A 13869-nucleotide genomic window follows, 5' to 3' on the forward strand; every position below is an offset into this window, starting at 1 on the left:
ATTATTATATGGCTGGGCACTATGGCTCATGCTTGTAATCCCAGTGCTTTGGGAGGCAAAGCAAGATAATCACTTGAGGCCAGGAGTTTGAGGCTCACCTGGGCAACATAGCAAGACCCTGTCTCCACTAAAAAAAAAAAAAAAAAAAAAAAAAATGGCTGGGTGCGGTGGCACGTGCTTGTAGTCCCAGCTACTTGGGAGGCTGCGGTAGGAGTATTCCTTGAGCTCAAGAGTTGGAGGTTGCAGTGAACTATCATCGCACCACGGCACTCCAGCCTGGGTGACAGCAAGACACTGTCTCTCTCTCTCTTTTTTTTTTTTGAGACAGAGTCTTGCTCTGTCACCCAGGCTGGAGTGCAGTGGCATGATCTCAGCTCACTGTAACCTCCGCCTGCCAGGTTCAAGCAATTCTTCTGCCTCAGTCTCCCCAGTAACTGAGACTACAGGTGTGTACCACCACGCCTGGCTAATTTTTGTATTTTTAGTAGAAACAGGGTTTCACCATGTAAGCCAGGATGGTCTCGATCTCTTGACCTTGGGATTCACCCACCTAGGCCTCCTAAAGTGCTGGGATTACAGGCGTGAGTCACCATGCCCTGCCAACCCCATCTCTTTTTTTTTCTTTTTTTTTTTTTTGAGACGGGGTCTCGCTCTGTCGCCCAGGCTGGAGTGCAGTGGCACGATCTCAGCTCACTGCAAGCTCCTCCTCCCGGGTTCCCGCCATTCTCCTGCCTCAGCCTCCCGAGTAGCTGGGACTACAGGCGCCTGCAACCGCGCCCGGCTAATTTTTTTTTTTTTTTTTTGTATTTTTTTAGTAGAGACGGGGTTTCACCGTGGTCTCGATCTCCTGACCTTGTGATCCGCCCACCTCGGCCTCCCAAAGTGCTGCGATTACAGGCGTGAGCCACCACGCCCGGCCGCCAACCCCATCTCTTAAAAAAAAACACACACAGGCCAGTTGCGATGGCTCATGCTTGTAATCTCAGCATTTTGGGAAGCTGAAGCAGGAGGATTGCTTGAGCCCAGGAGTTTGAGACCAGCCTGGGCAACATAGGAAGACCCCCATCTCTACAAATTATAAATTAAAAAATAAATAGCTGGGCATGGTGGTACATGCCTATGGTCCCAGCTACTCAGGAGGCTGAGGTGGGAGGATCATGTTAAGTCTGGGAGTTCAAGGCTGCAGTGAGCCATGATTGTGCCACTGGAGTCTAGCCTGGGCAGCCGGACAAGACCCTGTCTCAAAAACAAAAACCCCAGCCAGGCGCAGTGGCTCATGCCTGTAATCCCAGCACTTTGGGAGGCCGAGCGGGCAGATCATGAGATCAGGAGATCGAGACCACCCTGGATAACACAGTGAAACCCCGTCTCTACTAAAAATACAAAAAATTAGCTGGATGTGGTGGTGGGCGCCTGTAGTCCCAGTTACTCGGGAGGCTGAGGCAGGAGAATGGTGTGAACCCAGGAGGTGGAGCTTGCAGTGAGGTGAGATCATGCCACTGCACTCCAGCCTGGGCGACAGAGTGAGACTCTTTCTCAAAAAGAAACAAACAAAAGAAAAAAACAATATTGTTTAAAGGGTCTTTTCCCCCCACCAAAATGAGCATTGTATTTCAGGATATGAGTTCACATTTCATGTTTGTTTTTGTTTTTGAGATGGGAGTCTCGCACTTGTCGCCCAGGCTAGAGTGCAGTGGCGTGATCTTGTCTCACTGTAATCTCTGCCTCCTGGGTTCAAGCGATTCTCCTGCCTCAGCCTCCCAAGTATTTGAGATTACAGGCACCTGTCACCACACCCGGCTAATTTTTGTATTTTTTGTAGAGATGGGGTTTCACCGTGCTGGCCAGACTGGTCTCCAACTCCTGACCTCAGGTCATCTGCCCACTCGGCCTCTCAAAGTGCTGGGATTAATGCGTGAGCCACCGCGCCTGGCCCACATTTCATATTTTGATTAAGGAGTGAGTAGGTTTGCTTTTGATCAACATAAAGGCATACATCTTGGCCAGGTGCGGTGGCTCACGCCTGTAATCCCAGCACTTTGGGAGGCCGAGGCGGGCAGATCACAAGGTCAGGAGTTCACGACCAGCCTGACCAACATGGTGAAACCCCGTCTCTACTAAAAATACAAAAATTAGCCAGGTGTGGTGGTGTGCGCCTGTAATCCCAGCTACTCAGAAGGCTGAGGCAGGAGAATCGCTTGAACCCGGGAGGCAGAGGTTGCAGTGAGCCGACATTTCGCCACCGCACTCCAGCCTAGGCTACAGAGTAAGACTACGTCTCAAAAAAAAAAAAAAAAAAAAAAAAAAAAAAGGCATATATCTTAATATTGCTTTGTAATATAAATTTTCTATTTTTGATCTTCAGTTTCCTAAAAGGAATTCCCTGCAGTCAAGTGGACATTTGTCATTCAGGAAAATGATGTCACAATAATTCTTCTAAACTTCCACTGAAATAGGAAACTGAAATACATCTCCACTTTGCAGGGGGAAAGCTGAACCACAGAGTTAAGAGATGTCCAGAAACCCATCTAATGAGCTGGAAAGGCTCTTGACAGTTACACTATCTTTATATGGCCCTTGTTCAGACAAACAGATGTATGTACATTATATGTATACACACACAGACATGTGTGTTCCTGTGGATCACGGAGCCATGTCAGGGTTCTCAAAGAGAGAAATCTAATATGATGGAGTGGTTTGGTAGCTGACAGACCCATCCTTGATATCCAATTATTCTGGTAAAATAATTCAATGAGGTTGTTATTACACAAACAGGATTGGACTTAGGAGAGAAACACTTACGAACGTTATGCAATGTATTAGATCCATCTAATCAAAATTCACTCATTCAACAAAGTTTTTTCTTTCTTTTTTTGTTAGAGATGGAGTCTCACTCTGTCGCCCAGGTTGGAGAATAAGTTTGAATGCTAAGTATGTGGCGTGGTGTTCAGCCCTGTGGTGAACAACATGGGCAGAGCTGCTGTTCTCACAGAGCCATGATCTAGAAGGAAGATGCCCAAGTCACGAGGCAGCTATTGATTACTTGGCTCCAAAATAACAAATTTAGGATCAATTACGTTACCTGATCTTATTCTGAAGACATTGCTACAATATCGTGTCTTTGAAAATACAGTTTACTGTCTGCAAACTCAGCTAACTCATCAAAAATGTGAAATTTCTCAGTCTCAATAACTTGTTTCTCTTTTGGCAGAGCTGAGCATTTCCCTGCTTGAGAAGGTGTGATCTGCTCACTTCCATACAGAGAAATTCAGGATCCTAAACGTGAAATCTGCCCTCTTAGAACATGAAGCTGCTGGCTGAGTGTGGTGGCTCATGTCTGTAATCCCAGCACTTTGGGAGGCCGAGGCAGGAGGCTCACTTGAGCCCAGGAGTTCAAGAGCAGCCTGGGCAACATAATGAGACCTCGTCTCTATTTTCAATAAAAAATTTTTAAAAGGAAGATGAAGCTGCTGCTGGTGGCAGGAGCTGAAAATGATGCGAGCAGAGCACCATCAGCAGCCCTTTCCCCAGGCTTCAGGTAGAGATTTCTTTAGTGTGTTCTCACATCCACACACTGGAACTTTCAGGCTCAATTTCTCTTTTGGTCTATATAATTTGCAAAACAAAATTTTTTGGCATCTGATGGCCCGGCGTGTGCAGTAACTACCTGTTAGTTTGCTCAGCTGTCATCACTAGCTGAACACTTGAGGCCTTCTTAGTCCACTCTCAGCTTGAGAGCCAAGGTGAGTAGGATCTTAAAGTGGATCTTTGACAAAACACAAGAGATCTGCCTGACTTTAATACAGGTTGTCATGCTGAGGGATCATTGAGGCACCCCTATGCCATCAGATGTCCATTGAGCATCTACTATATGCCAGGCACTTGGTCCACATGATCTCATTTAACCCTCACAACAGACGCACGAGGCAGCTCCTTTTCTTTTTTCTTTTTTCTTTTTTTTGAGACGATCTCACACTGTCACCCAGGCTGGAGTGCAGTGGCGTGATCTCGGCTCACTGCAACCTCCGCCTCCCGGGTTCAAGCAATTCTCCTGCCTCAGCCTCCCGAGTAGCTGGGGTTACAGGCACCTGCCACTATGCCCAGCTAATTTTTTGTATTTTTAGTGGAGACAGGGTTTCACCATGTTGGCCAGGCTGGTCTCGAACTTCTGACCTCATGATCCGCCTGCCTCGGCCTCCCAAAGTGCTGGTATTAAAGGCGTGAGCTGCTGCGCCCGGCCGAGGCAGCTCCTTTTATCCCCATTTTAGTAATGGGAATCTGAGATTCAGAGAATTTTTGTGACTTGTTTGCTCAAAGCGACACAGCCAGCGCAAATAAAGCTGTACTGTTTCCTCAGAAATCCGGCCCCCAGCTCCCACATCCCCTCACCCCATTCATATGTCAAACTCCTGTTCAACCTTCACATCTTAGCTGAGACCTCACTTTCCCCAGGACTCCTTCCCTGGCACCCGGGGTTCAAGTTCTATGCCTCTCCTGTGGGCTCCCAGGGCCCCCTGGACTTACCCGTCACATTTACTATAAGCCCATATATCCCTTCTCTGTAATTGCTAAGTGGGCAAGAGACTTCCCGGCCTTATTTCCGTTTCAGGCGTGTATAGACATTTAAGAAATCGCTGGTGTCCAGACGCGGTGGCTCACGTCTATAATCCCAACACTTTGGGAGGCCAGGCAGGCGGGTCACATGAGCCCAGGAGTTCAAGACCAGCCTGGGCAACATAGCGAGACCTCGTCTCTACTGAAAATGAAAAAATTAGCCAGGGATAGTAGTGTGTGCCTGTGGTCCCAGCTACTCGGGAGACTGAGGTTGAGATTGGGAGATTGCTTGAGCCCGGGAGGTTGAGGCTGCTGTGAGTCATGATTGCACCACTGCACTCCAGCCTGGGTGACAGAGTGTGACCCTGTCTCAAAATAAATAAATAAATAAATAAATGCTGTTGGATGAGTGAGTAAATGAATGAATGAACTTGTGAATGAGGCATTCCAAAGGTTTCAACAAACCTTCAGCCTCCCTTAACACACACTTGCCTCCTTACATGGGTCCAGGACCCCTGCTGAGCCCGGGATGTAATACAAAAGTGAATGTGCCTGACTTTGTGGGTTTGGGTCCACAGCCTGACCCCAGAAAACAACTGATGGTCATGCAGTATGCCCTGGGCTGGAGGAGAGGTGAGCAATGCTCAAGGAATTGAGAGAGGGCAGTGCTATTTATCTGAATGTCTGTGTCCCTCCAGAAGTAGTACCTTGAAAACTTATTCCCAATATAATCATATTAGGAGGTGGGGCCTTGAACGATGATTAGTGAGTGACATCAGTGAGAAGAGGACCCAGAGAGTTCCCTTGCCTCTTCCACCATGTGAGGACACAATGAGGAGGCACCAACTGTGACCCAGAAAGCGGCCCTCACCAGCCCCTGAATCTGCGGCACCTCAAATGTGAATTTCCCAGGCTCTGGAACTGTTTCTCACAGTTCTGTCATTTATGAGCTAGTCAGTCTATCATATTTTGTTTTGGCAGCCCAAATAGCCTAAGAGGAGGGAGGGAGGGCAGCTGAAGGAAGGGAAGTGAACTGATGTCATTCGAGAAGGAGGCAACTAAAGTTTGGTTAGTCCAAATTAATTTTCCAATTCAAACATGAGAATGATCGCTTTGGTGGTGGTTTTTTTTGTTTTGTTTTCTTTTTTTTTTTTTTTTTGGGACAGAGTTTTGCTCTCTCCCCCGGCCGGGGTGAGGGGATGAACTTTGACCAACGCCACCTCTGCCTCCTGGGTTCAAGCAATTCTCCTGCCTCAGTCTCCCTAGTAGCTGGAACTACAGGCACGTGCCACCACACTCAGCTATTTTTTTTTTTGTATTTTTAGTGGAGACGGGGTTTCACCATGTTGGCCAGGCTGGTCTCGAATTCCTAACCTCAAGTGATCCTCACGCCTTGGCCTCCCAAAGTGCTGGGATTACAGGTGTGAGCCACTACGCCCGGCTGAGAACAATCACTTTAATGTAAGTTATGAAATGGAGACTCTGGCCTGATACCTTTATAGTCAGATGCTGATGAGTAGGCTAAATATGAACTACTTTGATTTGTGAAGTGATTAATTACAAGTGGCTATTACTACAAGTGACTTATTACTTCCCACATGGCTCTGCTAGTCCCCTCTTTGTTATTTATTTTTATTTTTTTGAGACGGGTCTTGCTGTGTCACCCAGGCTGGCGTGCAGTGTTGTGATACCCCACTGTAGTCTCAGACTCCTGGGCTCAAGTGATCCTCTCGCCTCAGCTTCCCGCGTAGTCATGAATACAGGTGTGCGCCACCATGCCCAGCTAATTTCTAAAAAATTTTTTGTAGAGGTGGTGTCTTGCTATGTTGCCCAGGCTGGTAGTCCTCTCTTTGGACGGTACAGGACTGAGTTCCCCAAAGAGGCAGGAAGCAGTTGGAGGACAGGAACAGTGACTCACATTTGTGTTCCCTCCACAGTGCCTGGGGAAACCAGACTAGAACATAGAGCAAAGTGAGGCCAGACGCAGTGGCTCTTGCCTGTAATCCCAGCAATTTGGGAAGCCAAGTAGGGCAGATCATCTGAGGCCAGGAGTTTGAGACCAAACTGGCCAATATGGTGAAACCCCGTCTCTACTAAAAATACAAAAATTAGCTGAGCGTGGTGGTGCACATCTGTAGTCCCAGCTACTTGGGGGGCTGAAGCAGGAAAATCACTTGAACCTGGGAGGCGGAGGTTGCAGTGACCCGAGATCATGCCACTGCACTCCAGCCTGGGTGACAGAATAAGGCTATGTCTCAAAAAAAAAAAAAAAAAAAAAAGAGCAAAGTGTATCATATGGGTGTGCTAATGGCTGTTTCCTCATAAATGTCTATGGCAACCTGTTTGTCTTGCAGACCCTTATTCAGAAGAGTTTTCTGGTCTAATAATTTAGGATTTCACTCTTAGAAGCACCAACAGTTTGTCTCTGCCCAAGGCACAGATTAACTTCAGCCTGAGCCAAAACAGCTCTGCTCTTAGTCACTGACTGGGCAGCTAGCGGGGTGAGCTGGGAGGATGACCGTCTAGAGGGAGTAGAATTAGAACTTTGAAGAAAGGTTTCTGTTTCAGGATTTTAGGAAAGTATGCAGCTTAATTCTTTATGTTCTCTTTGCAATCCTGAAAGGAAAAGGACCATTTTATTTTTTTTGCTTGTTTTGTTTTGTTTTGTTTTTAGGTGGAGTCTTGCTCTGTCACCCAGGCTGGAGTGCAGTGGTGTGATCTCAGCTCACTGCACCCTCTGCCTCCCGGGTTCAAGTGTTTCTCCTGCCTCAGCCTCCCGAGTAGCTGGGATTACAGGCATCTGCCATCATGCCTGGCTAATTTTTGTATTTTTAGTAGAGACGGAATTTCACCATGTTGGCCAGGCTGGTCTCGAACTCCTGACCTCAGGTGATCTGCCTGCCTTGGCCTCCCAAACTGCTGGGATGACAGGTGTGAGCCACTACGCCCAGCCTACCATCCTATGTTTTTATCTCGCTTTTTCTTCTGTAATAAATTGTTTTTGCCCTTTGCTGGTAAGAATAGATAATATATCTTTTAATTTAGGAAAATAAAAGCAATTTTGGCACATTGCTTCAACAGTGCAACTCGAGATCTGAATTAGAAGGAAAAAGGAGAGAATTCTCTTTTGATCATTTTTAATAAAATTCTTAAGATATGTATATCTTAAGGTATAGATTGATAGTATTTACTGTCTGTAATTGTTCTAAAATACCCAGGGTAAGGCTGGGTGCGGTGGCTCACACCTGTAATCCCAGCAGGAGAATCGCTTGAACCCGAGAGGTGGAGGTTGCAGTGAGCCGAGACCGCACCATTGCACTCCAGCCTGGGCAACAAGGGTGAAACTCCGTCTCAAAAAAAAAAAAAAAAAAAAAGATCCAGGGTAGTATATACAGGCTGCTGACCATTATGTGTACGAAATACAAGAATGTAAGAAAAGGTATGCATATTCAATGTAAAAATATATAAATAATAAACATAGGCCTGGCACGGTTGCTCACACCTGTAATCCCAGCACTTTAGGAGGCCGAGGCGGGAAGATCACTTGAGACCAGGAGTTCGAGACCAGCCTGGCCAACATGGCAAAACCCTGTCTCCACTAAAAATAAAAAAATTAGCCGGGCATGTTGGTGTACACCTGTAATCCCAGTTACTCAGGAAACTGAGGTAGGAGGATCACTGGAGCCCAGGAGGTCGAGGCTGCAATGAGCCATGGTCAGGCCACTATACTCCTGGGTGACAGCATGAGACCCCGTCTCTAAAAATACAAATTATGAGCAGCTGAGGAGAGCAGGAAAATAAAAAAATTAAAAATTAGAAAAAATTAAAAATGAAATAAGCATAAGAGAATGTAAGGTTTAGAAGGTAATCTAAGACTGTAATAGATTTTGTGTTCATTTTGTTTATCATTGGCATGGATTTGCTTTTTATCTGCAAAGGTTGTCTGTGTAAGTCTGTGTATATGCATAACATACTATTTGTGAATGCAGCTTCCATGAGCAGACACAAAATTACAGTGACATTTAGTACAGGGAAAAGCCAGACTTCAGCAGTGCATTCATGAAGATCTAGTAATGTAGATGTTCTAACATCCTCCTGCCCTCTCAGATATGAGCCACTGCTGTTCAGAGAGGATTTCATATGCGGTTCATTCACATAGAAACTGCAATGATTCTTTGTGTTTTTGTCTTAGTAAAAAAAAAAAAAAAAAAAAATTTTCAGCATGATTTGATATTGGATGGCAGGCCATTGCTTAGAGGCTCCAGGTCTAATTCACCATCCCCTGTACCATGGTTATATTAGAGTCTATGTGTGGCACTGACTTTGAGAACGGGAGATACTAATTTGGGAGGTAGTATTTTCAGGTGCTTTATGAATACTATCACACAATGGACTGAGTGAAATCTTCATGATAAAGCAAAGTTTTAGTGGTGGGGACTTTTGTATTCCAGAACCCAAAACACTGAAATTGGAATGAGCATCAGATTTATAAGAATGGAGGTCATAAAGATGATGACCTACTGTGTGCCATGCCCTCTTCAACCTTATTAATAATCCGAAAAGCTCATATGCAAGGCAGGCATTGTTAGCTTAGATTTACAAGTGAGGCCTATAATCCCAACACTTTGGGAGGCTGAGGTGGGTGGATCACTTGAGGCCAGGAGTTCGAGATCAGCCTGGCCAACATGGCAAAACCTCATCTCTACTGAAAATACAAAAAGTAGCCAGGGGTGGTGGTGCACACCTATAGTCCCAGCTACTTGGGAGGCTGAGACATGAGAATCGCTTGAGCCTGGGAAGCGGAGTTTGCAGTGAACCGAGATCATGCCACTGCACTCCAGCCTGGGCAACAGAGCAAGACTCTGTCAAAAAAAAAAAAAAAAAAAAAGAGAGAGAGAGAGAGGAAGGGGAAGAAAACAAAAAAAGATTTACAAGTGAGGGCCAGGCGCTGTGACTCATGCCTGTAATCCCAGCACTTTGGGAGGCCGAGGCGGGTGAATCACGAGGTCAGGAGATCGAGATCATCCTGGCTAACACAGTGAAACCCCGTCTGTACTAAAAATTAGCCGGGCGTGGTGGTGGGAGCCTGTAGTCCCAGCTACTCAGTCCCAGAAGGCTGAGGCAGGAGAATGACGTGAACCCAGGAGGCAGAGCTTGCAGTGAGCCGAGATCACGCTACTGCACTCCAGCCTGGGTGACAGAGTAAGACTCCATCTCAAAAAAAAAAAAAAAAAAAGAAAAGAAAAAGAAAAAGATCTACAAGTGAGAAGACTGAGCTCAGAGATTACCTAACCTGCCCAGGGCAAGAGATAATCACGTTTGGCTGATTGTAGAGTCTGTGCCATCTTTGCCTCTCCATATGATAAAATAGTTGTCACAGAAAAAAAAATCTTTGTATTAGCCATGTATTGATGTGTAACAAACTACCTAGAACTTAGCAGCTTAAAACAACACACATTTATTATCTCATAGTTTCTGTGGGTCAGGAATCTAGTCACAGATTAGATGGGTTCTCTGTCTCTAGATTTCTCATGAGGTTGAAATCAAGGTGGCTGCTGGGGCTGTGGTCTCATCTGAAGGCTTGATGGGTGATGGATCCACTTCCAAGCTGACTCATGTTTTTGTTGGCAGGTTTCAGTTGCTTGAGGGTTGCTGGACTGAGAGCCTCACTTCCTTGCTATAGAGGCCTCTCCATAGGGCAGCTCACACTGTGGCCGCTGGCTTCATCAGAGGGAGGAAAGAAGAGGGCAAGAGATAGAGAGAGAGAGAACTAGCACATCAGAAGTCACAATCTTTTGGAGCCTAATCATAGAAGTGACATCCTACATCCTATCACTTTTGCCATATTCTTTTTTTTTTTTTTTTTTTTTTCTGTTCTCTACAATTTATTCAGTTAGACTGATACAGATAGGTAATTGAGAAAAATAGTCCATATATAAAACAACAGATGTTCTCAAGCAAGCTTAAATTTGTATACTAAGACAAAAACCTAAACACAACATTTTTGAGTCCTGCTTCTTTTTTTTAATCTTACAAGTTAATAAATTAATGAGTAACTCATAACTGGGGGTTTCTACATTGCCATCCATTCTTTTGCCCAAATCAGGAATTTGCAATCAACTTATGATGCACTTTTGCCATATTCTATTCATTAGAAGCTGGTCACTAGGTTCAGCCCACACTTAAGTGGAGGGATTTCCACATGGGTGTAAATATCAGAAGGCAGAAATCATTGGGGCCATGTCAGAAGCTGCCTATTACAGGCCTCTTCTTGGCTCTGCTTTTAAAGAACTTGATTCACTGTGTCTTTATTCTTTTTTTTTTTTTTTTTTTAGATGTTGTCTCGCTCTGTCTCCCAGGCTGGAGTGCAGTGGTGCAATCTCAGCTCACTGCAAGCTCTGCCTCCCAAGTTCATGCATTCTCCTGCCTCAGCCTCCCAAGTAGCTGGGACTACAGGCATCTGCCACCAGGCCTGGCTAATTTTTTTGTATTTTTAGTAGAGACGGGGTTTCACCATGTTAGCCAGGATGGTCTCGATCTCCTGACCTCATGATCCACCTGCCTTGGCCTCCCAAAGTGCTGGGATTACAGGCGTGAGCCACCACGCCCGGCCTTTATTCTTTTAAGAGTAGGTAGATAATACATATACTGAAGAACTGGAGACAATACTTTGTTTGTTTGTTTGTTTTGAGACAGAGTCTTGCTCTGTTGCCCAGGCTGGAGTGCAGTGGTGCAATCTCGGCTCACTGCGAGCTCCTCTTCCCGGGTTCATGCCATTCTCCTGCCTCAGACTCCTAAGTAGCTGGGACTACAGTCACCCACCACCATGCTCGGCTAATTTTTTTTGTATTTAGTAGAGACGGGGTTTCACCATGTTAGCCAGGATAGGCTCGATCTCCTGACCTCGTGATCCACCTGCCTCAGCCTCCCAAAATGCTGGGATTACAGGCTTGAGCCACCGTGCCTGGCTGAGACAATACATTTTTAAAGATATATTTTTTGGATATTGGGTTGTGTGTGTGTGTGTGTGTGTGTGTGTGTGTATATATATATATATTTTTTTTTTTTTTTTAAGAAATGGGGTCTCATGTTTCCTAGGCTGGCCTCGAACTCCTAGGCTCAAGAAATCCTGCCAGCTTAGCCTCCCGAGTAGCTGGGACTACAGGTGTGTGCCACTACAGCTGGCTTAATATATTTTTAATATTTATATATGTATGTAAATTTATAGAAACATAAATAGTTTTTATTTGTTTCACTCTGTTACCCAGGCTGAAGTGCAGTGCTACAATCCTAGCTCACTATAGCCTCAAATTCCTGGGCTCAAGGGATCCTCCCACCTCAACCTCCCAAGTAGTTGGGACTACAGGCATGTGCCACCACACTTGGCTCATTAAAAAAAAAAAAAAAAAATTGTAGAGATGGGATCTCTCTGTGTTACCCAGTTTGGTCTTAAACTCCTGGCCTCAAACGATCCTCCCAACTCAGCCTTCAAAGTCACTGGGATTACGGGTGTGAGCCACTGTGCCTGGCTCTTAAATTTATAATTTAGAACATATATTTAAAAATTAATGGAGGCCCTGCTAGTTAGGCATGTTGATACTGGAAGCATGAGATTCAGGAACTTTAAAAATTAATGGAAACCACTAAATGAGGAGAAATACCATGTATAACTTCAGAACCAGCAAAGGAAAAAATAAAATGTGTAATGGGGCAATTTCAAAAACTTTATCCATCTAACATAATGGAAAAGGATGAGGGGGAATGGGTAGTAAACAGCAAACGTAAGATAGTAGAAATAAGTCCCAATACATAATTAATCAAAATAAATATAAAGATTACATGCCTGTTCAAAACAGAGGTTATCAGTTTGGATTTGTTGTTGTTGTTGTTGTTGTTAATTCAACTATAGACCTGTGACAGGAAACACGCTTAGAATAAAACCACAAAGAAAGGTTGAAAATAGAGGGATGGAAAAAGATATACCAAGCAAATATGAACCAAAAGAGAGTTGGACCACATAAACGACTGCCTAGTAGACCTTTCCATTTTTATGTGCTTTGACACCTCAAACTCAGTGTGCCCACAGAGAACTTATCATGTCACAGAGAGGAATGTCAGTGAACAAGTGAGGACCAAAGCCAGACTGGAGTAGGATAAGAGAGAGAAGGATATATGGCTAGGCACAGTGGCTCATGCCTATAATCCCAGTACTTTGGGAGGCTGAGGTAGGAAGACAGCTTGAGCCCAGGAATTTAAGATCAACCTGGGCAACATAGTGAAACCCCTTCTCTGCAAAAAATACAAAAATTAGCCAGGCACAGTGGCACATGCCTGTAGTCCCAGCTACTCAGGAGGCTGAGATGGGAAGATCACTTGAGCCCTGGGAGGTGGAGGTTTCAGTGAGCTGTGATCTTGCCCCTGCATTCCAGCCTGGGTGACAGAGTGAGACTCTGTCTCAGAGAGAGAGAGACAGAGAGAGAGAGAGAGAGAGAGAGAAAGTGTGGAGTCCATGAAGGAGGACGACTCTACTAAGTACTGACTTCCAGGAAAAGAGACTATGAATAGTGCTAAAGAAAGAGGTTTTAGTATGGCTTTGGGTGTACTGGAAGCAGTTTTATTTGCAGAAGGTAAAGGGCTCTGCAAGAGACTGAATGTTTGTGTCTCCCCAAACATGTTGATATCCTAACCCCCAATGTAATCGTATTAGAAGATGGGAACCTTTGGGAGGTGATTAAGTCATGACAGTGGAGCCCTCATGAATGGGATTGGTTCCCTTATAAAAGGGACCCCAGGCTGGGTGCAGTGGCACGTGCCTGTAATCCCAGCCCTGTGGGAGGCCGAAGCAGGTGGATCACCTGAGGCCAGGAGTTCAAGACCATCCTAGCCAACATGGCGAAACCCTGTCTCTACTAAAAATACAAAAATTAGCCGGGCATGATGGTGTGTGCCTGTAATCCCAGCTACTCAGGAGGCTGAGGCAGGAGAATCACTTGAATCCAGGAGGTGGAGGTTGCAGTGAGTCAAGATGGTGCCACTGCACTCCAGCCTGGGCGACAGAGTGAGACTCTGTCTCAAAAAATAAAATAAATAAAATAAAAATAAAATAAAACAATAAAATAGGCCAGGCGCGGTGGCTCAAGCCTGTAATCCCAGCACTTTGGGAGGCCGAGGTGGGCGGATCACGAGGTCAGGAGATCGAGACCATCCTGGCTAACATGGTGAAACCCTGTCTCTACTAAAATACAAAAAATTAGCCAGGCGTGGTGGTGCGCGCCTTGTAGTCCCAGCTGCTTGAAGGCTGAGGTGGGAGAAGGG

The sequence above is a fragment of the Papio anubis genome, chromosome X (genome assembly GCF_008728515.1).
Source record: "Papio anubis isolate 15944 chromosome X, Panubis1.0, whole genome shotgun sequence".
Taxonomy (NCBI): Eukaryota; Metazoa; Chordata; class Mammalia; order Primates; family Cercopithecidae; genus Papio; species Papio anubis.